The sequence below is a fragment of the Topomyia yanbarensis genome, chromosome 2 (genome assembly GCF_030247195.1).
Source record: "Topomyia yanbarensis strain Yona2022 chromosome 2, ASM3024719v1, whole genome shotgun sequence".
In the NCBI taxonomy this organism is placed as follows: domain Eukaryota; kingdom Metazoa; phylum Arthropoda; class Insecta; order Diptera; family Culicidae; genus Topomyia; species Topomyia yanbarensis.
In genome coordinates, this window is record NC_080671.1 from 457,136,669 (window position 1) to 457,162,258 (window position 25,590).

A 25,590-nucleotide genomic window follows, 5' to 3' on the forward strand; every position below is an offset into this window, starting at 1 on the left:
TTCATTGCAGAATTTCTTAAAATCGACATTTTCGTATCGTACTCATCACCCTGTAATTCCGGAACTGGAAGTCGGATCCATTAGAAATTCAATAGCAGCCTATGGGAACGTTGCACCTTTCATTTGGGACTAAGATTGTAAAAATCGGTTCATCCATCTCTGAGAAAAGTGAGTGAGATTGTGTTCGCGTACACACACACACAGACGCACATACACACACACATACATACACACACACATACACACACAGACATTTACCGAACTCGACGAACTGAATCGAATGGTATATGTCACTCGGCCCTCCGGGCCTCCGTTAAAAAGTCGGTTTTCAGAGCAATTGCAATACCTTTCTATTGAGAAAGGCAAAAAGTCTTCAATGGATATTTTTTGTATCAATTGATATAGCATTTGACCTCATTTCCAAACATTGAAGTCATATTAACTCTTAAAGGCGCAAATCAATTTTTTTTTAAATTTTGTGAAAATTGTCTCATAGCTTCAATACATTACTGTGTTAATTTTGAGATGGTTTTCGCAATGTTGTTTTAAAACAGTGTTATGCATTTAAGGGTTAACTAAATTGTACACTATATGTATTGTATTTAAGGATTACTATAAGTATAATGTAACTGGTGGCAGTGTAACTAGTGTCTGGCGGAATAAATTTTTGGAATAAGACCCAGAGTATTTGGAATTTGAAAGTCATTTGAAAACAGAGGAATGCGCATGCATGCATAATAAGACTAGTTCTGGAGAAAATTTTCAATAGAACCTTAGTAACATTGACTTAGTAAGCTGACCATAGTGCGTCCCAAAGTTTGTACGTATTTAGGAATACAAAGCTGATAGTCCCTAAATAGTTTGTTTTAGCTTTATGATATTTTTGGCAAATTTGTTATTTTTTTTGGCGATTTTTTTTTAAATGAATGGAATTAGGATGGTCCTGGTGGTTAGGGTGTTCAAATTATCGACTGTTTAGATGTGTGAAGTTTGCCTGCTCAATGCCCTACAACATAATAACACAAATAAATTGAAGCAAATTTGCTGAATAAACAGGGCGATGTATAATGGTTAATTTGTCATAATTTTTTAAAAAGATTTGAGGTAGGGTCGCTCTTGAAAAATCGGGTTGCTTACCTCTCAAATGCATTTTGTTTGGACAGTTGCAAGTGATTTTTACAACAATTTTTTTTTCAAACCTACATATCTTCAAGCATTGCAATTCGATTTTCAATCTATCAATTCCATTTCAATCAACGATCGGTTCGTTATGAAGAATCAATAAATATATTTATTTTTTAAAAGAGCTGTGTTTTTTTAAACAAATTGTTTATTTTTTCTTTCATTTCATTCCATTTCACATACCGTAAACCGGGGTGACATTGATCACTTTTCGAAGTTATGATTAATTTTAGACGCAACACATTTTTTTAAAGTTTAGTATGTTTAAACCATGTACTGATGTATGGAGAACAAGACTGGATGGTTTTACCTAAAATTGTCCGCTTACAGCTATTTTTCCAAAAATGATTTCAAGTTGAAGTCCGTTTTTGTATTCCGGGGTGACTTTGATAACCTGCATGTTCACCCACATTAAGTTATTGATGTCAATGTTTTTCATTCAAATGTTTGTTTAAACTAATTCTGGAAAGGTACTCATTGTTAAATAGATGTTAATTGGTATTATACAAAGTATTTCAATGTACTTAAAATTCGAGTAACCAAAATTCGTATAATTAGTGTCCAACTAGAATAAAAGATTCTGAAAACCTTTAAAACCACTAAAATTGTTTATTTCAGTGCTTTATCAATATACAAAAAGTTTCATCCATTTTAACACGTTGGAATATTGAACAATAAAAAAATATTGCGAATTTTAGCTTAAAATAATTTGAAATAATTGCCAACTAGTTTCACAAAAAAAAATATTAAAAATAAACAAACTCTTAAAACTAAATTTAGCATATCCCAATCTAAAGGAAAATAAAAACTCGCTTGTAATTTATTACTCTTGCTCAAATCTGAGATTTATTTGTTTTATAAAAAATAGACACTTTACGAAGCTTCGTAAAAATCAGGTAAAGTGAATTTCGGTTTTTTGTAGTTTTTGTACCCAAAACCGAACAATATACTCAAAAAGTATAACAAATCAGTATTTAATAAGTTTAGAGTAAAAATCATTTCAAATTAAATTGATTTGGTAGACTATTCTGGTTTAATAAGAGATCTACGAAAAAAGTTTCGAGTGATCAAAGTCACCCCGTTTTACGGTAATATTAAACATCCTTGAAACATTTTGGAAGTCGTGAATTGAAGATCAAACCTTTAAAAATAAGGTTCCATTTTCTGCACAGTTCCGGTTTTGGTAGCTGAAAAAAAAATAAAATTGTTGCCAAAAACGGAATCCTACTGTACTGTGAAAATTTCAAAACGATAAATAAATCATTTGCTCTAGTTACATTTTAACCAGCTCAAAAAAGTGTAGTGTACTTAAGAAACGTTACGGCAGAATTGCATATTTGAACATTTATATATTGCTTTCGGCTTCTATTTATTGGGATATCATTAGATACAAATCAAGCGCACATTTTCGGCATTTTTTTTTTAATCTACAGTGGTGCAATAAATAACAAAAAAACCTGTTTTAATCCACCTAGCGGTGCAATTGTGCCTTTCTCATTTCTCTAAACTATGGCACGGAGGCTTTTTATGTTCAACATAATCGTGGAAATGTCCATTACATTCTTAGTACACTTTGCACTTATACACAATGGCATGCCAGCCACGAACTTGATGAGCTACGTGTCGACGGTGAAACACTTGAAACAAAAAAATATCATACTCCATTAGCCTAATCAGCATTAGATCAATGTTATCTGCTTGCTAAATCATTTTGTCATGCGGGGGTGGGTATGTGAGGAGGACGAAAGTCCCATGAACGAACGACTCCCCAGCTTAAATTGGTATGCTTTGTGATACAGTGGTGGTTTAAAGATGATGGGGTTGAAAGGAAGGGGTATGAGGGCTGGATGGGGTGGTGGTCTGAGGGCTGATTTAAGGAGATATTTAAAGGAAGGGAGTGAACAGTAGAGGTGGGGGGGGGTGTAACCCCTCTCCGTAAACCATCAACTACGCCCCTGTTAAAATCCAAAAACCTTATGCGAGTCGAAAAAAAATTTGGCCGGGATTAGGTTGACGTTTTTCAGAGTGATTGCATAACCTTTCTATATGAGAAAGGCAAAAATGTGCCAATATCCAAAAAAGTGAATTGTCGTCAAATTTTTTTTAGAGTTTGCATCAAATCTCGACGTTTCATGCACCTTGAACACATTTAGCATCAAAAATAAAAATTCTATTTTTAATGTTTCCTATAGTTTATATGAGAAATTTCTGTGTGGCCGCACTCTGAAACCCGTAATTCCGGAACCAGAATTCCGATCGATCCAAAATTCAATAGCAGCCGATGGGAAGGTTGCACCTTTCATTTGAGACTAAGTTTGGGCAAATCGGTCGAGCCATCTCTGAGAAAAATGAGTGACATTATTTGACACATACGCACATACATACACACACACATACACACACACATACACACACACATAAATACATACACACACACATACAGACTTTTTCCGATCTCGACGAACTGAGTCGAATGGGATATGACACTCGGCCCTCCGGGCCGGGATTAGGATTAGGTTAGCCTTTTTCAGAGTGATTGCATAACCTTTCTATATGAGAAAGGCAAAAAATTTTTTCGATATAACATAAAATCTCGACGTTTCATGCATTTTAAGGATGTTTGGCATCAAAAATACGAATTCGATTTCTGAAATTTCATGAGGTCCCCCCTTTGAAAAAAAAATTGAGTTCCGGCTTATATGGGAATTTCATATGTGACCGGACGGTTTAGTCTATATTTCCGGAACCATATAAGCGATCCGTACGAAATTTTATAGACATCTATGGGGATATTATAGCTATCATTTGGGACTAAGTTTGTGAACGGCCCAACCATTTCCGGGAAACTGATGTGAGTTCGTAAATTTTGAAAGATGGCCGCTTTTCCCGGGCACTTCCGGAACCGTCTATGGTGGTCAATGTAGTCAACGAAAGTTTGGTTGGCCGTCGGTGACCTAGAACAGCAAATTTAAGTTGTTTGAGAGACATTTTAACGAAATTTTTACCTTTTTTGCTTTCATCGGAGTATCGGTTTGAATCACAATTTGCTATGTGATTGCACGCCACAACCTCTAACTCCGGAACCGGAAGTCGGATCGGAATGAAATTAAATAGCCATTTACGGGGACGCAATACCTTTCATTTGAGGCCAAGTTTAGTCGAATCGGTCAAGCCATCTCCGAGAAACCGATGTGACTGTTATTCTGAATTTAGATACTTCCGCCGGGGCTTCCGGAACCGAGGATGGTGGCCAATGTGGCCAAATAGACTTTGAATGGATGTTAGTGACCTAATACTACAAATCGAAGCAGTTGTGGTCATATTTTGGAAAAATTTTCACCTTTATACATTCATTGCAGAATTTATTAAAATCGACATTTTCTGCGTGTTCGTACTTATCACCCTGTAATTCCGGAACCGGAAGTCGGATCCATTAGAAATTCAATAGCAGCCTATGGGAACGTTGCACCTTTCATTTGGGACTAAGTTTGTCAAAATCGGTTCAGCCATCTCTGAGTAAAATGAGTGACATTTTTGGTCACATACACACACACATACACACACACATACATACATACACACATACATACACACACACAGACATTTGCCGAACTCGACGAACTGAATCGAATGGTATATGTCACTCGGCCCTCCGGGCCTCCGTTAAAAAGTCGGTTTTCAGAGCAATTGCAATATCTTTCTATTGAGAAAGGCAAAAAGATTGGATCCATATTGAATTTTCTCAAAGTATAAAAAGTATATATACTTCCCATCAACAATGTCTATCTAAGAAAATCGTATCGTATGGAGCGTAAAGTAGCCAAAGCGGCAACAATTGGATAATCTTTATTTTATAATTCAAATGTTTATTATACAATCAAGTCATCCTCAAAATTCATTCCAATTAGGTATAAGTCGTACAAAATTTCATTACTTTTAAGAAATAACAATTATTTTAGAATGAATTTTTGGACCATACTCCGCGCGCAGTGGCAGACGGAATTCGCCATATTGAAGCCGCCAATTAAACCCACCCAGATACTGATTTTTACGAAGTCTTCAATAATGAACGTAAAAAACCAAATGTTCGTATTTAATCATCAAAACCAAAAGTGTTGGACAGAGCTGCATACAATAACTACCTATAATTTGCTGGCGAAAATTGAAAATAACACCCATCGTTATTTTTTCCTACAAAAATTCTTACCTACGATGGCGGTAATGTGTATATTGTTACATAAAATTTCTGTTTCCGACTCTGCAAATGCTAGGATAGTTTGCATTAGACCTGTAGACTGAATTTTAAAATAACCCTGTCTTAAGCAATACATTGTGCCAAATATTTGAAAAAGAAAAAAGTTTTGATGAACATTGGCAGTATAAAAACACTATAGTATCGTGTAGTCATAAGTTTGCAGAGAATAAAAAAATATTTCCTTATCATATTGTTATAGACCGAAAAATGGCAATAATTTCATTCCTATGACTCGTCGTGCAATAACTCGTGATTATGGTTAGTGGGTAATACTTGAACAAATTATAATGAGAGGACTGCCCAGTGCTATGGGTGGTGGGCCTGCTGCAATGCAATGGTTGGTAGTAATACACACATCATGCTATGCGCGATAATTTCTTTCCAAATCACTGTGCATCTGCTCACGTTCGAACGCTATGCATCTGGTAGCCTTTTTATCTACTGACTCTTTATCCGGCAGCCAAACACAACACACATTCTTTCAAAAAAATTCTCACGAGTGGCGAAAATCGCATTCGCATGAAAATGCTGCCTCCAGATTCAGTGAGCGTGGCATTCGGAAGAATTTGCTTCATCCATCGAACGAAATGCTGTGTGAGCAATTCTAAGCTAGATTGTGCCAGCCTCTACTCAACTACGCCACTCACCAGGCATTGTATTCATTGCATGAACAGAGAGAGGGGGATGAACAAACTATTATGAGATTCGACGTGTGCATCATAACGGCACAAAGCGAAACGGGAAAATATCGACGTTCACTCAGCAATCAACAAGCTTGCTTTCAGGCCAAATATATTAAACTGGCTCACCGTGTCCGCGGGGAGTGCGTCTGAATAATGCTCCCGCAATAAAACAATAAACGGTTCTTTACAGGACCAATTAATTGTGTTCTAATAAGTGTTAAACTGAAATTTACATTTTATGGTGTATAACAAATAATTTTCAGAAAGCTATATAAGAAATACGATGTGTGGAAAGAAAGAAAGAGAATTTAAATTATCCTCTCTCGCTCGTTTTCATGCACTGCTTTTCCATTCCTTTCTGCTGCTAATACCATCATAACTAAAACGAATGTGGGTGTTCCCCCATCATCCCATGGCCAGTATCAGCGCTAACAAATAAGACAAAAGAATTTAAATGTGTGAAAATCTTTTCCTTCCTTCTTTTCAAATCTGCAACATTCTTTGAAAATATTGTTGGAATGTTGTTATTGAAAAACTGAACATGCAAGTATGCTAGCACTGGCCACTAGATTGAAGGTGATGGAAAGACAGAATATTCGTTTTGGTTATGCTAGTATTGGTAGCCGAACGGAAAGGAAAGGTACAGGAATGGCACGGAAACGAGCGAGAGAGCGATAGTAGTGCTTTGGTGTATTGTGTCGGTCAGTTTTTGTTTATTGTTTATTGTTTATTATTAACCGTGCGATAGCCTGTCAGTTTAGTACTATAAATCAGGTCAAGGAATTATTTTAAATTAGTTTTTCTCATCATTCGTATTCGTTCAAGCACTAGCAAGCAGCCAGTCCACCGGAGGAAAGCAGTTGGCAATGATGACGGTCCGCAAAAGTGCCCCAGCTACTGGTAGCCCATTGCACCTAACTACCGATCAGGAACTGTCGCCATGCCAGTATTTCGCCCCAACTAAAGGGCAACGGAGCAACTAATCCGCTGGATAACATTCCAGCGTCTGGTTCGTAAGGTTGTGTATTACTTCAAAGTCGAGCTACGCTTACAAAACTCAGGCGTAATGAAGCCAGTGATGCCTACTTGGTCGGTTTGTTTGAGGATACAAAATAGAGCGCCAAGTGCGTAACTTTCTCGCAAAAGAAATCAAACTGGCTCACAGTGTCCGCTGGGAGTGGGCGTAAATTACAATAAAAGCAACGGTTCTTTTCAGGACCAATCAATTGTGTTCTAGTGAGAGTTAAACTGAAACTTTCATTTTAAGATGTGTAACAAATTTTCAACAAGCAACATAAAAGAAGTAGCTTGCACACGGAACAAAAATTTAAATTATCCTCTCGCTCGTTTCGTGCACTGCTTTTCCATTCCTTTCTGCTGCTATTATCAGTATTACCAAAACGAATGTGCGTGTTCCCTCACCATCCCTCTAGTGATCAGTGTTGCTTCAATTGCATGTGTTTAAGAGAAACGTTGAAGTCGCATGCTTCTATTCGAGCTTTTTGGCAGCCTCCGTGAACTAACTGCATTAAATGATTTTTTGTGCAGCTCCGTGCTAGTAGCAAACAAAATGGCCCTACCAGTGGCTGATTCGTGAGATTGTGCAGGATTTCAATGTCGAGTTAAGCTTATAAAGTTCAGCCGTAATGGTACCCGAAGAAGCCAGTCTTGTCGTTTTGTTCGAGGCTACAAAACAGTTCGCCAGGCACGTAACTATCATGCCAAATATATCCAACGATCCAGCGTATCACCATCAACACCAACGCCGATACCAAAGGTTCTTTTCAGAACCACCATTATTACCATAGAGAATTATTTGAAAATTTCCCATTCAAACGTGATTCTGTTGAATATTATTAGATTTAAATTAACGTCTCGAATTGAAATCACGACGCTCCGGTTACGTGACAGACATTACCCTCCCATCTTTTTTTTTATTGTGACCACGACTAACGGTTTAATATAGACACCCCATTTCAATATTTCTGAAGGAACAGAAGCTCGAGTTTGGAAAGTTTGTAACTTTCATTGTACTTAACCAAATTACACAATGTTCGCACCAATGATTCAGAAATATGACCAGGAATCTTCTATTAGATTTGTAAGTATGTATAATTTACATGAATAAAGAAAAATTGATTTTCAGGAATCAATTATTATCTGTTCTGCCATTGGCCAGTACTATGCCATCTCCCTCACCAAGGCCAACAACGCCAACAAAAACGGTCCTTTTCAGGACCACCATCATTTTTGTAAAGAATAATTTGAAATATTCCTCGCCCAAATCACCTTTTGTCCGAAAATTCCGATGAGTATCAACATATTTGAAGAACGTGTTCCTTATGTATTCCACATCTCTCCGGTTATGTCGCAGACATTACCCACCCATCTTTTTTTCTTCTAATATATTTGATAACGCGTTTTTGTTCTAATATATTATTTTAATAAATTTGACAATGCGTTAGCACAACTGAGCCGTGGATCTTTCGTGTTTTTACAAGATGTAAAAATAAAAAAATAATGTTACAGCCTGTCCGTCGGGTCTTGTTGACGCAGCTTGCTGCTGCGTGTTGAGATCCTCTTCTTATTTATTGTTTGTGCTTATGGGTCGCTGTTGTAAATCATTCTTCATCGGTATTTGATTCCTTATTGGTGGTGTTGGTTGTTGGTTTGGAAACATTTGGTGTAATTGTTGTTACTTCGATGCTGGTAATGACAGTTAGTTTAGCGGTACTAGGCCCAATCGTTGTTGAGCTGATGTTTGTTACTGCCCGGTTCGGAGTCATTGGTTTACCAACCGGTTGTTGTTTAGCATACGACGACTGTATACCGGCTTTGGTAGTAGCAGGTGGAATTTCCTTAGCAGTCTCTGCGCAAGGCTTTCCATGGTGTAGCGGCTGATCACAATATTGGCATGTAGGAATTTGCCCTGGGTACGTGACTAGTGTACGTTGAGAATATTCAACCTCGTGAGGTGATTTGCATGTGAAGATCATGTAGGAGGGAATAGGTTTTGTCGGACGCATTCTCACCACACGAACGCCGTTGCGCAGTCCTGGGAAGAAGACTATTCACTTCTCCATATTAGTTGTTTGATAGCGAAGGAACTAGTAGGGGAATTATGGTTAAAACCGTCATCTTAAGCTTAACACTTTTTCTGAGTTGCCACAAAACCAATAAAATTATAATTTTTATGCAAAATTCTTCTTCAGAAAATTCTTAACAAAGCTTAATTTTTTCAGTGCTTCAAAAAATTAATTTCATTGAAAATTATTGGTTGTAAAACTTGGAAAACAAAATGATTTTTTGTAGGCACTGCGGGTAAAACCGACACCCTATAGGGGTAAGATCGACACTCCCCTTAATTTATTTTCCCTCCACTTTTTGAAATCTTTCTCTTTTTTTAAAATGAGATGTATGCGTGATTAATAAAGTGTGAGTATGTATGATGCAAATATGTGCTTTTTATAGCTTCATCATTTAGTGAGGAGAAGAAAGTTCGAAAGCGTAGTACTATAAATAAGATTATTTTTCCAATTTTTGATTTTTAAAGAGTAAAACACAATAAAAGTATTTCTGTGTATTTCTGCTATTACTATAGTGTGCTAATAGTGTAATTGAAGTGTCACAAAGATCCCCAGCATTTTGTAATAAATCGCAAGTATACACAACCATCTTAACAGCGTGTCAGTTTTACCCTAACCATATGGTGTCGGTTTTACCCCAACAGAGCACATTTTTTCATAAAAGCAATTAAAAATATTGGATTTCTCAAACTCGTCTTCAATGCACCTAGTTAATCATAAAAAAGGTCGATAATAATAGGTACTGAAAAATGAGGTGATTTGAAAAGCTTTTGTTCGGTTAAAACCTTAAAATCTACCAACAAAATTTAACATCCAGACGAGTATGAACGCTGCTGTCGTATGTTTTGTTTATTTTTATGACATTCGGCGTACTAACGTTAATCCGATTTTTCTTCAAATGCTCTACATAAACGTACTAATAATAAAATGTCATTATGAAATAAATAAAAATTTGATTTCTAGAAAAATTTGATTTCTAGAAAAAGTTTCTAGAAAAAGTTCGACAACATATTTCAAGTTGTTCTGAGAAGCGAATGATTCTTCTTGACTAATGTTTTTAAACATAATCAGTGCCGCATGACGTAAATGGTGGAATTGAACCGCATTAACTTCTGCTACGTTGAGCTTCGTGTTCACCTTCAACATTTGCTCCACTTCAAGAATTGATGGTCTTATCGGACATTTCGTGTAGTCAACAGCAACAGAGTTTGGCGCAGTCTGTGATCAAAATTTGGTCAAACAAGAATAATTGAATTTTTGATCATGAAATCAATTTTATTTCATGCGTTAAATTAGTATTAAATACAAACACATATTCAGCTGAGCTTTTGGTAGAACGTCTTTCAACTACTGCCATCAAATTGTATTCAGCCACCTCGTCCCCTTTGTTCTCCAGAGCCAGGTTACTGCTTTAGGTCTTCTTCAGGTTTCGCTTGACAATGGATCAATATTTCTCGATTGGGCCGAGCTCCAGCTAACTCTAGGTTAAAGACCCAATTTTGGCCCCATTATGGAGGGTGCCACACTATTCTATTAATTACGCAGCCTAGAATCGATGAAATGCGTATGGCATCAGTATCCTTGCATCATTCTCAAGAACCAATTTAATACTAAAAACGTCCTGAGAATGGGGAAATACTGCCAAATGCGTTGAACAAAGATGGCAGACGCAGCTCTAACTAACGGCTTCAAATGGGTAGGGCGATAATAGAAATAGGGCGAAAATAGTCTCCACACCCTATGTTGGAAGGGTTCTTGTCCTTGGGCGCCACATGAACGTTGTTGATGTCATATCACTGCATGTCCTTTTTTAAGTAATGGCCGGATTCAAAACCCGGTCAATATATCATGGAACAAACGTAGCAGGTGTTTTTCTATACACTTTTTTTACATAAATTTCCTGGTTTACGGTCTCGGTCACAATGAACATGTCGTTTGTCGAACCACAGGCACAGAAAGCCTGCCAAACCATATATTTCTGTGCGAATTTCGACAAAATTAGATGACTGAAAATCTAGTTCCATTTCGGATTCTCCTCATCAGTAACTGGCACCATCTTGGTGCTAATTAGGTGACTTTTTGGATTTATGATTGAGCGTCTAACTAGTGCTAATTTTGGTGCTAGTGCAGATTTATCATCTAATTGGCACCAAGATGGTGCTAGTTACTGATGAGGAGAATCCGACACGCTAAAATAAACGTTCCAAGTGTTATAAGAATGTAATAGACATTTTCGCAATTATATTGTTCATAACCACCTATTGAATCATAGTTTGAATAGATGAAAAAGGCACAATTGAACCACTAGGTGGATTAAAACAGTTTTTTCATTTTTTTCGGCGTATGAGGATTTCTGCGGTAACTGAATTTATTATATGATGAAACTGGGTACTGGTAACCACAGACGTAACCCACATTTTTGCTCTCAATAATTTTTCCATTTCACGAATAGAAGTTCATCTTGTATCTCCCAAGATTAGATATAACTGTGACTGCACCCCGGTGAAGGTCGGTGAGTATCCTATCCAAGTCATTTTATACCGATGTGTTTTACTTCCCTTCTCCGTATTGAGTTTAATCTACCATTCTTTTGATTTTTCATTTCAATGTGAATGTCGAAAACCGTATTTATCTAAACATTTGTAAACTCTAAGACCTGACCACAAAGTTGAAGCATTTAAAAAAATAGCATCAAATGAGCTTTATATCATGGTTTAAAAGCTTTGACTAGGCATTAGCTCAAATATCTTCAATTGTTTTCAAAGTTTCTTGTGTTGTGATTCACGTACGTACGCATCGATACGTATAATAATACCAATTCAAAAAAAATCCCAATAACTTAACTTTTCCGGTACACTTCCGCCTGTCTGCCGAACTTCTCCCGGCGAGTCATAAATCGCTTCTATTTTCCCATCCATCTTCTGCAGCCAATTTCATTTGCAATCTCCCCCATCCCAGCCAGCGGCTGCGGCGGTGGTGGCGGCGGTTCATGGGTAAACCACCGACAAACCAATGTGTGCGGCGAGTTCTCAATCCGAGAAGGAAAAGCCAGGCTCGTTATTCACATTCTGCGGCTGCAACCGCAGTTCGGGAAACCGCCCCAATGGATCCACCCAACTTCAACCAATAAATCGTTTGTTGTGGTGATAAACCACATCCAGACATCGCGATACGAAAGGGAAAGGATCTTACTCTAACCCCCAACCCTTCGAAACAGCGAAGGGACAAATATTTACCCATCACCGCACGGCACGTTTCTAAGCGCGATGGGATCATTTTCCAGGAGTGTTTTCTAATTTCCTCCAACCCGGCTTGGAATCGAAGCGTGTAATAAATTACATTAACGCGCCTTCGATTGAGCAGTCAGTGGCGGAATGGAGAATAAATTGAAACAAATTGAGTTGTAATCGGAAGACGTAATTGTAGGGTTGCTCCAACTGCCAAGAGGGTGAGATGCAACCGATAGTTTCAAGTGGGTGTTTGCAACAAAATAAGCTTTCACTTATGACGCAAATATGTCACGGTAGAAGAAAGGGGGAGAGCAGCAGCGAGTGTCGGTTGATGCTGCAATTGAATATTTAATGTGCCATCAGAGGAGAGATGCTTTTATCATAATTGAGAGTATTCATCATTAGCACCCCATGCTGGGAAAAGTAAGAAAAATAGTCTTGCTTGCCGGTTGAGTCTTACGATGTGGTACCACGTGCTGCACTAGGTGGTTTGTATGATGTGATAAAATAGAGGGGAAAGTGTGGTGTTCAAGCTGAACGCTACGAAAAATACGATCCTATTTACCATTTCAAAGTACCTCGTAGCTCTTGGTTATATGCAATCATATTTGTAACGGAACCAAAAAGCCTACGCATGAAGGGGATCTTCTCTTGATGAATTATTCAGTCCTGTTATTGTTCCAACGGATAAATTTTTTTTAACGGAATCCTCCTAGTAGTTCGGCTGTGGGATTATTCTTAATTTGTCGTTGTCGCATCGGTACAACTCAGATGGAGATATGCATCGTTCGCCTACTTTGATTAGCGAGCGGTTTAACTGCTTCAAACTAACTCTCAAGTATGAGGGAATCCCTATTATTCATATTCGATTTGTTATGATTTATATAGCGGTTATGGAATAAGGTTTTTTAGTTTTATACATATGATGCGTCTCCCGATTCTTAAAGTATTGGAAAAGTGAAGATTCTATGGCTTATCATGTACGAGACGAAACCGTATCCTCTTTCACCTCCGATGAAAGAGCTAAGGTCGTCAGGGGTTAATGCCCTATCCGCTTATCCCAGCAGTCAACGAGGGGGACGACTTACTACCAACTCGCTTCACTGGTATCCGATGGGTATCAGCGTCAGCGTTAGTTTAAGTGGGTATAAAAATCCTTATTGACAGATACAAGGGCCGGAGGAATATATAATTGAGAGTAGATTATTCTTGCACTTTTTAACGTAGAACTATGTTTTTATTTTAGGCATGGGGCTGCACTTTGATGAATGAACAAAAATGATGCGTAACGAAAAATGAATAGATTTTAAAAGCTTTTAACTCAGCCGTGTTGCAATAAATTTTCGATGTCTTTTCCCAATAGATAAAACTATAAATTTTTGGTGCGACGATATTGAAAATTTGAATCCTGTAAGGCATAGTCAAAATATCATGAATTTCCACAAAAACAATTGCGAAATATCAATAGATTTACGGATTTGAAGGTTTTCTACGGATCTACGGACAGTCTGATACAAACACTGAAGAAGATTACAAGTATAATAATCGAAATATCGGGTATCTGTTGAATAGTGAAGTGCAATTTGCAGACATACGCAATTTTTTTCAAGCCGAGCATTTCCCAATTAATTAAGTTCGGTTTGGCGTGGAAATACCATTAGCATCGTCCGAATTAGCGAGCTTGATCTGTCTCGTTAAAGATTAAAAGGTGGGTGGGTAATGTCAGAGACATAACCGGAGTGAAGTAGAATACACTTTAGGCTGTTAATACAAATGCTACTGTTTTCTGATCGGTTGTATTAAAACAAGTTGTTTCGTTATTTCTAATGGAAACACTGAAATATCGGTACACGTACATCGAAATCTTAAATATTTGAACATATTTATCCTCTAATCGTAACCCTGAAAAGAGCATTTAATGAAAGTGAAACAATTCATTTGGAAACAGTAGAGAATCGGATGTCCTTGTACCGTTATTTCGCTATTTCCTTTAGATATACCGAAATAACATATTTTAATAAAATCTTTCAGAATTTAGTAAAAATTGCAGCATTCGTATTAACAGCCTTAAGTGTATGCTACTTCATTACGGTATTGTCTCTGACATTACCTATCCATATTTCTAATCTAAAACAGAAAAATTGTTATGGAATCTAATAAATGCATAACCTAAAGCGCTTTAAAGCTACACTTTTATGAAATCCCGACAGTAAACAAAATTACGTGCTTGTCCAACGAGCTTTCTGTCTCGTTGTGGTACTGAATTATTGTGGTGTTTACACACTGACAATCTGGCATGACTCTCTATTTTTAGATTTGGTAAGAGATTTTTAGAGAGTTGACGCAAAAATCAGTAACTTGTACTGTGAAACGGACATTTGCATTTGACAGTACGAGCTACACAAATTTGCCTTAACTCTCTAGTAATCGACTAAACTGTCATGTATCGTTCAGAGTTTCTACATTAAAAGTCTGGTCAAGAAAAAATTGACAGCCATAGCTTCAAGAAATGTGGCTCAAAAAAGTTGAACAAAACTTGAAATTGTTGAAGCGCCTAATAATCTTAGCAATATATGTTCCGGTTTTGTTGAACAGTTGGTAATTATCTAATATTTCGTAAAGATAAAACGATATTTGCCAAAATATCGGGGTATATGCTAAATTCAGAGTAAAATACATATAACAACGTCGTTGCATATACTGCATTTTCGAAGAAAAATCTTTGATTCGTTTCACTCTCGAACGTAAATGGAATGATTTATCAAAATAGTGTAAGGTTTTGGGTCACTATTTTGCACGCTAATAACTTTGTTATTTATGAACGGATTTCCGTCTGGTTATCACCAAACAAATCGGAGTTAACTGAAATTATGTTTTTTTGCTACAGTGTTTTGGTATTTCAATAGCACACTATTGAAAAACAAGCACAAATGAATAGATCTCGGAAAACGTGAAAACTCCCATACATTAGACAATCGATCCCCGGCAGAGCCGACGATAGGGAGCACCTTAGTGATTCAAACAAACTCGAAAAGTTATAAATAAATGTTTGCATCAGTTGTTGCTCTTTTGCCACACAAGTAACATCGTGCCTATAGCGTCTCGTATGACAGATTTGAGCACGCAGCACACTACGCTTCTATGAATGACGTCATCCTCGACTATTTAAAGAATATCATTCCTCGAGCGAGTTCATTCTCCCGTCGTACGTCGGGCTGTAAAGAACGGCAGTAGCAATTATGCATGTTGACAATGCGCTGCGATGAGTGCTGCATTTGATCCCTGCTACCGCTGAGGGTGATCCGATGTAAATAGCGCGGGGCTGGAAGCGTTGACAAATCTCAGGTGAAGCTGGCTAATTGTTCCAATCTGCATATGATTATTGTTAAATTAAAAGCCCTTTTAAGGGCTATAACAATCAATAAAGAACAAATTTGAATATTTCCAATTATTGACAGTGATAATCCAATTGCGCAGTTTATATTCGTTATTTGCTGCTTGCGCGTATATTGACAATCTGAAATTTGCAACAATCTGTTATTTGTTTAAATTTATCCTTCCGAAACAATACAAAACTGTGCAGCTACTTAAAGGTACATTTTCAGGCTGAAATTGGTGAAAACCTGTGATTCATTAAAAATAATCTTTCGGAAACAATCCAAAATTCTGCAATGTTTCAGAAAATTGGAGGATGTGGCAACACTGCCAACTAGCGAAAGCCTTACCAAAAAGAAAGAATCCGCAAATATTTTTTCGTCATTCTGCTTCCATCATCAGAACGAAAGTGATAAAAGCCGATGTCACGTTTCAAGCTATCAGTATTTCATATTAGCTGCTGAAGGGAAAGGTTGTTTCTTTTCATTTCGAAATATTTATCTGATGTAAGTAACGCGCGGCTGGAAGAGATGGCAAGCCTTTTTTTGCAGCTGACTAATTGTTCTATTCTGCATGTTATTTTTGCTAAACTAAAAGCCCTGAGTTAGTTTAGTACTTTTCATTCCATAGCACGCGTGTTTGCGGATCCTACGAATAGTCTTTTTCAGGACCCCACAAACAAGATTTAATTTGATGGTTCCCTTAAAATGGTTCTTTTTAGGATCCCAAAAATAGAACATTTCAGAGTTAATGTTAATTAAACCACCGAATACATAAAGATACATATGTTGAACTTTCTTCGTTTACGAATATTTTGATTTATGACCTGTTATTTTCCCATCGTGCTTGCAAACATTTAATTTGATAGCAGACATTTAAAGATAGATGTAAGGTTTTGTTTGTGAGCATCATTAATTTAAAAAATTCATGTGTTGCATCAGATGTTCCCATTTCGGGGATTTGAACAAAACTTTTTTAAAACTTTAATTTGTCACACTACAGGTTATCGATTTTAATCTAAAAATTCAACAATTATCTCTAGTGAAGAATAGCATGCCTGTGTGTAGTTCTGAAACAGTCCGTGGCATTAAGGGGTTTTAATTTGGCCACGGATAATATTGTTTGCTCATAAAACTGGCAGCATTTTTAATGTCACCATGGTCGTGTCTTGTACGCAACCCTTAAATTTTTGCAGTCTTCTAGACTTTGTTTCCTTGATAAATTTCCTATAAAAATCATACATATACTTATTTTTAGGAGATAACGGGCGACTCTTGGAAGAATTAATTTGCAAAAGACAAGCCGGCGCTAATCTATTCCGACAAAAAGTTAGTGTCGGTTTCTGATGAGGCGAAGCCGAAACGCAACTGTGTAAGAAATAAGGATTTGTGCCCTCAAGTGCAAAGACTGGTTTTACCAACAAATTTTCACCCTTGCGAGAAATTTTGGTGTTTACCAAATTTTCCTCCTTAGGGTGAAATATAGCATAGTGCAAAAATATAGTTTCACCGATCGAGCTAAAAATTTGCAGAGTTGTTCTGGGAGCTAAATGGGACACAAAAAGTTACTCGTAACCAAATTTTATTTTTTTCATATAACCATATCCCACTCTACTGTACACGCACCTGACGCCACATATAATTTAAAGAGCAAGAAAGCGCGGTTTTTTCGCAACAAATGAAAGAGCTTTCTGCTTTTTCTGAGGTGTGTCATCAATTCATCATTGTATCTTCCGTGTGTATTACTTACGTATTACCTACCACCTACCACCGAAGAATGCGAGCTGGCATGAAACGCAGCAGCTGCGCTGCTACGCTTACAAGGGCAGTCCTAACAACACTCGCTGCTTGATCGAATTGTACCGACCAATCATGGATCAGATAATTACTGCTTTCATAAAATCCATTATTTCCGTTATTTTTAGTAATTGTACATCCTACGGAATTGGATACAAAATTGTTGTACATATTTCCGATCAGATAGCGGAGTAATCTTAATTTTTCATTCAGTACAACGGCAGATATTCACCTTCAAAAACTCGGGTAAAATTCCGGCAGAAAATTTTGAAACGTGGCCTCTATATTAAAACGTTAGAAGCATTCTACTTCAAAACATGGGACGTGATCGTCCCAGCGAGGCACAAAGAAGAAGCACTGCAAGCGGCCAGACAACTCTTCAAACGATGCGGAGAAGCGTCTTCTACAGAGCAACCAGTACACAGTGCTACCAGAGGAGAGTGGTAGTGGCGAAAACGTAGCAAGAAAAGAACGGATCCCAGCGATCTTTACTTCTGTAAAAGGCTTCGTTAAACTCAGGGGTGAATTGAACGAGCAGGACTATGAACCATTTTTTCAAGTTGTGCAGCATAGGCACGAACATTGTGTGTTACAATTTGGAAGAGTATGCAAAAGTTGTAACATTTCTTATCAGGAATCAGTAGCGTCTGGCTCAAATGGCACGTTCCCCATGTTGATCGGAGATTTGTGCCTTGCCAAGAATCACCTTTTCATCATTCTCCTGATGGGAAGGATTGGGGAAGTGGTAAGGTTAGGGGTAAGGAAAACAACGACACAGAACAATTAAACAGAGCATTCTGCACCCCCGGAGTGATGCTGAACGATCTGCAGGTGCTACAACAGCAGGAATAAAACTTCCAACCCCCGGAGGGATTTAGAACCTCTACTCAAACAGTGAGCGGATATATCAACACCCTCGAGGGGATATTGAGATAACAGAAGGACAACACCCCCGAAGAGATATTGTCATTCAAATACGGCCCAAAAAACTATAGCTCTTTACCACACTGGGTTAGGAACAAAAGCATATCCTTAAATTTCAGCTCTCTGTACATAGGTTCATCTATGTATGGAGAACCAAAAATCCGGATGCGCAATTGCATTAATACAGGGCAATTGCATATCAAATGATATGATGTTCCGTAATCGAATTCACAAAGATCACATGAATAATACTCAGCGCGCTGAATAGTAGCCATGTGATAATTGAGTTTGCAATGTCCAGTCAGTGCCCTGACCAGAATACTGCAGTTGTGCTTGGAAAAATGCAACAAATTTCTTGACATTTTCGGACTCACATCCGGCATAAAAGCCTTTGTTTGAACGCAAGTTTGCAAGCTACGCCAATGGTTGGCATGTTCGAATGTAGCCCAAGAGCGAATCTTGTGCTTTATCCAACTTATTGACAGTGGTAGAACTGGTTCTGGACCAACGAAATCAGTCGCAGCGCCAGCTCTAGCCAATTCATCCGCCCATTCATTTCCAGTAATACCGGAATGACCGGGTACCCATAGAAGGTAGATAGCATTTGAAATGCTAAGTTCTTCGATTTGAGTTCGACATGCGATTTCGATCTCGAATCTGCCGAACTGCGTGCTTTCAGGGCAGCCTGACTGTCAGAGTAGAAATAGATTCTTTTACCGCAAATTCCCTGTTGAAGTGCGGATTGTACGCCACACAGAATCGCAAAGATTTTTGCTTGGAATACGGTACAGTATCTACCAAGCGAATGAGATTGGTTTAATCTCATTTCATGACAATAGACACCAGCACCGGCTCGGCCCTCCAACAAAGAACCGTCTGTATAACAAACTACGTATTCTTCAAGTTGTCGCTCCATCCAGCCAGACAGCCATTCCTCACGAAGAGGAATTCTCACATTGAAAGTTTTAGAAGGAAAACTACATGTGAGTGTAAGGTCACTGGGAGCAAGTGTATATTCATCCCAAGTAACCATTTGGGGCCACAGTCTTGTGTGGCTAGTTACACGATCTATTGGGTTAGTGTTCCGGAGCCCAGTAACCTTAAGACGGTATGCACAAGAAAGTGCTTCTTGTTTCAGAAACACATGTAGTGGTTTTATGTTCAAGAGTGCCTCGAGAGCAGCAGTAGGTGTTGTCGAGAACGCACCAGTCATCGCCATCAAGACCATCCTCTGAAGATGGTTTAACTTTGATTGGGTTGTCATGACTTCTCCCTTCTGCCACCAAACAAGGCACCCGTATGCCAGTATTGGTCTAACAATTGTTGTGTAGATCCACTGAATGTACTTGGGTTTGAGTCCCCAAGATTTGCCGAAAGCCCGTCTACATTGGCCAAAGCCCATGCAAGCTTTCTTGATCCTGAAATCGATGTGAGCTGTCCAATTAAGTTTTGAGTCGAGAATTACCCCAACGTACTTAACTTGATCTTCGACAATAATTTCAGTCAAAAAACTGCAATAGACGAGCTCCGGTTGTAATCCTTCATTGCGTTAAAAGCACCATTGAGGTTTTATTTGGATTAACTGATAGTCCAACATGAAGACACCACCGCTCAAATCGAAAAGTGTGTTAATGCAAATACCGGTGATCGTTATATGATAATCATCGGCGAAACCATACGTCGGAAACCCAAGCTCATTTAGTTTTCTTAACAAGCTATCGGCGACAAGGTTCCTTAGAAGTGGTGACAGCACACCACCTTGAGGACATCCGCAGACACTCAGTTTCCTCATCTCTACTTGTCTTAACGATGAGCACAGATGTTGGTTGCTAAGCATTGCGTGTATCCAGTTCGTGATATATGAAGGTACTCCATGATCTCGTGCTCGTGTAGTGGCGAAATCGTAGCAGGAAAAGACCGGATCCCAGCGCTCTTTACTTCTGTAAAAGGCTTCGTTAAACTCAGGGGCGAATTGAACGAGCAGGACTACAAGCCATTTTTCAAGTTGTGCAGCATACGCACGAACACTGTGTATTCGAATTTAGAAGAGTACGCAAAAGTTGGCATAGAGTTTCACGAAGTTGCTATTGGCAAAGCCACCAAAAGTTGTTTTATGAGAATTGCCGTCATTCGATGCGGCAACTGTTAAGAATGTTAAGATTGAGCTCGAAAAGCTTAAGTTTGACAGTAATAGCTATCGGTACTACTACTATCGATGCTATGAAAGCAATTCGGGACCCCTTTCAAGTTATCGATTTGTGGGAGCCATATCGACCGCAGCATAGCGATGCACAGTGGGGCCGGGCCGGACAAAACCTCTAAAATTTATTGTCGATTTTCACACCTTTTATATTTTTTTCTAAATGTACATTACCTAAAGCTGCATTCGCTAAATTTTTGAGTCAATCGATTGAAAAATATAAGTGCTACATTTTTTTGAACCGTACAAGGTCTTGAAAATCTGCAAGAATTTGAGTGACGAAAAATTTTTGTTCATTCTAATTCATCTCGCTCCAATAGGTACTACAACGTTAATTTAACATCACATATAGGCGTTTCTAATAGAAAATCATCTCAGAAATTCAATGGTGTATTTCGATTTGAGAAATAATGAGTATTTAAAAAGTTACCAATAAAAACATTATAACTATGTTGTTTAACGCGGACTTATTTACATTCAGAGTGTCATCTCTTTATCGGTAAAACCGTGTTGAAGGATCTCATCTAGTACAACTGACGTAGAATTTTATCTAGTTTTCAAAAATCATAGTGCCATCTTGCGCCGTTTTGCGCCGAAGGTTGATATTTGGACATTTGTAAAATTAGTTTTTTTCATGGAGACGCATGGTATATTTTGATTTCATGAAGTTTTGCATTTTTATTCACCGGTGGATTTCGTTTCTGAACACTGCTTGTAAATTCAGGGTTTGGGGCGATTTCCTTGATACAAATATAAGTATGCCTTAACCGCAACTATGACTCTTGTTTCTGTATTTTCACAGTTATCTGCAGTATAGAAAAATTCAAATAAATACAAGCCAACGAGGCAAACTTACTGCAACTATTATTATATCTTTCCATGAATCCTATCTCTTTGGTATGTATTGGTTGTTAGCTTTACTGGTGACCGATGTAAAGTAAACACGTGAGTGTGAGAAGTGTTCTTTTTACCCGATTTTTAGTTATTGGCCAGTAATGCAACATTTATTTTCAAGTGCAAGCTCCCTGTTGAAGCTATCACAATCAACAATCAAATTTAAAATCTCCCTCAATAATTCACTTCCAAATTGGTGAGAGTTTCATGCAAAAACGCTCACGCCTCTATTTGAAAGCATACACATACAGTACAAAGTATAGGCAGGAATATAGTAAAAATGCTCAGGACGTTTTCGTACGCAAAACCAAGTCAGTACCCACAAGGAGATATATTCATATCATCATTGGAATTGAAAACCAATGGAAAAGTATTGAGCGGCTTAGCTGCAGTATGCATCGTATGAGCAACTGTGAATAGAGCATAGTAGAGCATGATTTGAGATCTTCATCAAAATCAAACAAACCTGTCATCTTTTAATAGCTTTGGCGATAACTATAAATAAATAAACAATAAAAATTTAAGGCATTCTATCAAACACCTTAAGATATGATATCTTTCATAACTATTCTAAACGCATACGTTTATAAATAAGTAAAAAAGAGCTATGAAGGGATTATTTTTTCTACGATGGTATTCAGATTGGACTGAAGATCTACAAACAAATTTATAAAATTACATCATTTTTTATTCACCAGATTTCGATAAATTGGAACCACCGTATCTAACTCGTTACTAAGGACTACCCAAGGAAATCTAAATGTTAAAATGTTTCTGCTCACTTACGAAGTATCTGTTTTGAGAAGTTAATAAAATTCACTTTCGCGAAATTATAAAAAAAAAACTTTTAGAACCACCCTAGGATGTCTAATTTTTATTTTAGCGTCCTAATTCAATCAAAATCGAATTCAGTGCACCAAAATTACCCTTAGATGATATTTTCAGACATTTGTCCACCTAAACCTAAAATTGTCACATGAAACCACGCTGCGGTATGTGGTCCATCCGATGACACCGACCCGAAGTGCGCAAATTGTGGTGAAAACCATCATACTTCCAATAACAGCTGCCAAAAACATGCAGAAATCATCGGCATCCGTCAGAAGACGACAGTCAACAATTAACCAGGTCGTCGTCGAAATGTACGTCCGTCTCCACTCTTCACTGCTGCACAGTTTCACATGTTGCAGCCGCACCGAGTAGCTCCAAACCTGGAGCCCCTACCCCGCAACAGCCAACAAGTGTCCGAAGATCAGGCACATTTCACAGTTCAGCCTCGCCTCGCTGCTGCCAGCTGCCTCGGGATTATCGTATACGGATATTGTATATACCGGTAATGCCGGCGAATCTCCGCTCTCTGTGGGCGAGCTAGTGACCTTGGTGTCTAGTACTCATCAAACAAGTATGGGTCTTGAAGCCGTTAACATCTCCAATTGGAACGCTTGTTCGCTCAGAAATAGGAAATTTAGCTGCTCGATTTCTCCAATACGAAAGAAATCGACATAGTTATCAACGAAACTCATCTGAAGCCGGAAGCCATACGATTAGACGATTTTGAAATACTGATTTTCATTTGGACTGGACAAAGTATAACACGCACTTCTTTCGTCGTTATTTTTGTATATCAACGAACTGCTTATTGTTAGATAGAACAGACATACGTCCATATCTGTGAAAATTTCCTATTGTTGGTTGAATATTACAAGAGCTCTATGTGTTTTTAGATGTCCAGGTTTTTTCGCGAACAAGCCTTATCAGGAATCAGGAATCAGAACATATTGGCTTAAATGGCTCATTTCCCGTACATAATCGGGGATTTGTGCCTTGTCGTGTGTTTTCATTATTTCCTGAGCGGAAGGAAAGGACAAGGAGGTGTGGGGAAGTAGAATTGGAAGGGTGGGAAAAATAACAGCACAAAAACAAAAATAAACAACAGGTAAGTTAAACTCACAAGTAGTTCAACTTGCCTACGAATAAGCCTAAAGCTCTTTACCACATTGGATAAGAAACTTTAGTATGTCTCTGAGTTTCAGTTGTCCAAACATGGTTTCGTCTATATAAGGACGGCCGAAGACTCGAAATCGCAATTGCGCTAACGCTGGACAGTTGCATATCAGATGATACGAGGTTCCGTAGTCGGATTCACAAAGATCACACGAAAAAGACTCAGCGCGCTGAATAGTTGCCATGTGATAATTGAGTTTGCAGTGGCCGGTTAAAGCCCTGGTCAGCATGTCGCAGTGCAGCTTCGAAAAATGTAGGAGAAATCACTGGGCACGGTTGTTCTAGAAACGCCTTTGTTTGGCGACACGTTTGTAGATTTCTCCAATAATTGCGGTGCTCGGACAAAGCCCAGGACCGTATTTTTTCCCTTATCCAACTTGTCGAAATTGGCAGCGCGGGCTCAGGACCAACGAAGTCAATCGCTGAACCTGCCTTGGCCAATTCGTCAGCGTCAGTGTTTACAATACTTAGTTCTTCGATTTGGGTTCGGCACGCGATCACGAGCTTGGACCGGGATTTGTCTGAGCTAAGGGCCTTGATTGCAGCCTGACTATCGGAGCAGAAGTTTGTAACTCTGCCGGACAAACTCAGTTGAAGGGCCGATTGCACCCCGCACATAATCGCAAAGTTTTCTGCTTGGAATACAGTACAGTATCTACCTAGTGAGTGAGATTGTTCCAATCTCATTTCACGACAGTAGACACCAGCACCGACACGTCCCTCCATCAGAGAACCGTCAGTGTAACAAACCACTTGCGTTTGTTGTTGTCTTTCCATAAAGCCAGACAACCACTCCTCTCGAGAGGGAATCTTAACATGGAATGTCCTGTAAGGAAAACTACAAGTGAGTGTAATATCGCTGAGAGCAAGAATATCTTCACCCCATGTAACCATTTGTGACCACAATCGTGTATGACTGGTAGCAAGATCAACATGATTACTGTTCCAAAGCCCAGTAACCTGCAGTCTGTATGCACATGATAGTGCTTCTTGTTTTAAGTGTATGTGTAACGGTTTGATATTTAAAAGTGCCTCAAGAGCAGCAGTCGGAGTCGTGGTGAAGGCACCAGTCAACGCCATGAGCGCCATTCTTTGCAAATGGTTTACCTTTGACTGGACTGTCACCACCTCTCCCCTCTGCCACCACACAAGGCATCCGTATGACAGTATTGGCCGTACAATTGTCGTGTAAATCCAATAGATGTATTTAGGTTTGAGACCCCAGGTCTTTCCAAAAGTTCGTCTGCACTGACCGAAGGCCATGCACGCTTCCTTGACTCTGAACTCAATGTGAGCAGACCAATTCAGTTTGGAATCCAATATGACTCCAACGTATTTGACTTGATCTGCACTCAGTAGCTCAGAATCAAAGAACTGCAAGGGACGAACCCCGGTTGTTATTCGCTTCTTCGTGAAAAGAACCATTGAAGTTTTGCTTGGGTTAACTGATAGTTTAACTTGTCGACACCACTGTTCGACGGCTCTTAATGCCTGTTGCATTAAGTTAAAGATTGTTCCGATGCAAAATCCAGTAATTAGTATTTGGTAATCGTCAGCAAACCCGTAGGTTGGAAATCCAAGCTCATTGAGTTTCTTCAACAAGCCGTCAGCTACTAAGTTCCATAACAAAGGTGACAGAACGCCGCCCTGAGGACAACCGAAAATACTCAACTTCCGTATCTCAGCCTGTCGCAGTGACGAGCAAAGTATGCGGTTACTAAGCATTGCGTTTATCCAACCCGAGATACATGCAGGCATCCCATGACCGCGCGTCGCTTCCAGAATAGACTGGAAGGACACAGTGTCAAAAGCACCCTCAATATCTAGGAATACACCCAAGCTAGATTGCATGAGCGAGAAGGCTTTCTCAATGTTGTAAACAACATCGTTAAGCAGAGTGATCGTGGATTTCCCAACCTGATATGCATGTTGCATTTTGTGCAGTGGATATTCAACTAAAC